The 2,779-nt window shown below is 36.5% G+C and overlaps 1 long non-coding RNA gene across 1 annotated transcript; it reads right to left on the bottom strand.

The window, feature by feature from the left end:
• Positions 1-202: 202 nt before the first annotated feature.
• Positions 203-1,071, bottom strand: LOC120083679. The gene is made up of 2 exons (XR_005483495.1): positions 595-1,071; positions 203-507 (listed from the first exon to the last, which is right to left on the bottom strand). It is a non-coding gene; the product is annotated as an uncharacterized LOC120083679 (long non-coding RNA).
• Between the last annotated feature and the right edge of the window lie 1,708 nt (positions 1,072-2,779).

Here is a 2,779-nt window from a genome sequence, read left to right as displayed (position 1 = left end):
CTAGTTATTTCTCAAATGACCATAACTTACAAATATCTCAAAATTACCCTCCAAGTATGTCCAATTTTACTTAATTCTCCAACAACTCTAATTTTGTCAAATTTAGGGTTTACTCACAATTAAGTCCCTTAATTACATCAACCCCCATACTAATCCAATTTTAAATTTCAAAATACTTTATTAAAGAAAATTAGGCAATAAATTGAACTTAAGGATCCTGAATTAACCATAAAATTAAAAGTCAAACATTGGTCAAACGGTCAAACATCAAAAGGTCAACTTCATCTTCAAACTCTAGCATTTCCAATCCCATTTTCGGCCAGCTCTCTCCCTTCTACTTTGAGTGGCTAAATTCTTCATTTACGACCATACTCACTCTAATTAACCTATACCAATGTCTTACCCATTACTTGAACTAACTTACCCCAAAGTTTGGACGTCCGATTTGTCCCAAAATGCTCGAAATTAATCAATCTTTGTCTCGGCTGCTCTATTTTCGGCGAAGAGCTTTCAGACATCAAATTTACAAATTTCAGCCAATAACATTCAAATCTAAGACAATAGAACTCTTAAGGGATCTTAGAAGCATCTTACCTTCAAGTTTCGGGCTTCTATTTTGTCTGTAGCTCCATGAATTTGACGAAATCTGAGAGCCTCCCCTGTTTTCGCAATAACTCCGACGCCATTGTTTTTCTTCTTTTTCTCTACTCTCTCGGGCCCGATTCTTCAATCGAAACACACCTCAGCCTTCCTCTCAACTCTCTCTATGATTTGGACCCATTTCCCTCAATTTTTATCCACACAAAATGATCCCCTTTTATAGATACAAACCCACCGAATTGCATGTTTCTTCTTCAATTTCTGACTGCCAGCTCTCTCTTTACATCTTTCACATTCCTTGCTGATTAATCTTTCACCTCTAAGAGCTCTAATGAGGATTAATTGAGGAAGACACCTCAATTTTGATAAAAAACCCATTGATTCTCCTTTCCTCTTTCTTCTCCTCGAATTTACACCTTATCCCATGGTGTTTTCTACAATTTCCACCTCCTACTTAGCTCAGCAAGCTCCAAGCATCCATAATTGTGCTTAATTCCTAGAATTCTCACAGATTTGTCATTTTTTCCAATAGTTGACTTTTTGTTGGTTTCGATTTTGACCTTCCACTTTGACTTTAACTTTGACTCGAGTATCCCTGATTCATCCACGAGTGTCTTTTCCGAGTTTCCCTTAGTTAGTTACCCTCCAATTATCCCGAGCTTTTATTTTCTCCTTTTCGATGGATCCATCCTCGAACTCATTTTACCTCTGATTACTCTCTTAATTAAAAGTTCTAGATTTAATCTCAAGTCCTTGAGCACATTCTCAGCTTGTAAAATTCCTTGATACTCGCCTAAAAGAGAGTTATAGGAGAGACGATCTCATAATTACCACCCCTTGAAGGTATTTCGTCCTCTAATTCATAGGGTTATTATGAGATTAGACACACTTAGATTGTACATCAATAAGCCGTCACTCTTTATTGATATGTAGATTATTTACAAGATTCATAGTTACACATAAACTTATTACTTAAACTTCTAAGGTTTTACCCCTGGTTCCTACGACCTTCAACATTTTTTATCATCTCATTGAGTTAAGGCATACAACCTACCTGGGGATCGAGTTTGTCCTCCAACTTCCTTTTGTTTTGCTCCACTAGGTCATCCTCCTCCTAAGATTGAAGGTCTTATTACCTGGTTAACTCGATTGATGGGCGTGTTTGATATTAGAATACCCCTATGAATTTTGAGGACGAAATTTCTTTAGGGGTAGTGATTGTGAGACTCTCTCTCCTACTACTCGCTTTTGGGGGAGTATCAAGAAATTTTACAAGTTGAGAATGTGTTCAAGGACTTGAGATTAAGTCTAGAAAATTTAATTAAGAAAGTAATCGAAGGTAAAATGAGTTCGAAGATGATTTATCGAAAGGAGAAAATGAAAACCTGGGATAATAAGAGGGTAAAAAACTCAGTGAAACTTGAAAAGGACATACATAGATGAATTAGGGATGCTTGGGTCAAAGTCAAACTCAAAGTTAAAGTGGAAGGTCAAATGTCAAAGCCAACAAAAAGTCAACTATTTGGAAAAATGAAAAAAATTGTGGGAATTTTTAGGAATTAAGCACAATTATGGATGCTTGGAGGTTGATGAGCTAAGTAGGAGGTGGAAATGATAGAAAGCATCATGGGATGAGGTGTAAATTTGAGGAAAAGAGAGAGGAGGAGAATTCATGGGTTTTTATCAAAACTGAGGTGTCCTCCTCAATCAATTCTCATTGGAGCTCTTAGAGGTGAAAGATTAATCAGAAAGGAACATGGAAGATCTAAGAAGAGAGCTGGCAACTGGAAATTGAAGAAGAAACATGCAATTCGGTAGATTTTTGTCTATAAAAAGGGAAAAAATGTTGTGTAAAATTCATTATTTTGGGTAGATAAAAATTGGGAAAACTAAGTCGTCACATGGAGAGAATAGAGGAAGAGGTTGAGGAGTGTTTTAATTGAAGAATCGGGGCCAAGAGAGTAGAGAAAAAGAACAAAAACAACGGCGCTGGAGTTATTGCGCAAATAGGGGAGGCTCTCGGATTTTGTCAAATTCATGGAGCTAGAGACCAAATTGAAGCTCCAATTGAAGATAAGATACTTATAAGGTTCCTTAAGAGTTCTATTGTCTTAGATTTGAACATCATTGGTTGAAATTGATAAATTTGATGTCTGAAACCTCTTCGCCAAAAACAGAG

This window comes from Benincasa hispida, chromosome 8 (assembly GCF_009727055.1).
Source record: "Benincasa hispida cultivar B227 chromosome 8, ASM972705v1, whole genome shotgun sequence".
NCBI classification, from domain to species: Eukaryota; Viridiplantae; Streptophyta; class Magnoliopsida; order Cucurbitales; family Cucurbitaceae; genus Benincasa; species Benincasa hispida.
The sequence above is the reverse complement of the archived record's forward strand: the minus strand, read 5'-3'. Positions and strand labels throughout refer to the sequence as shown.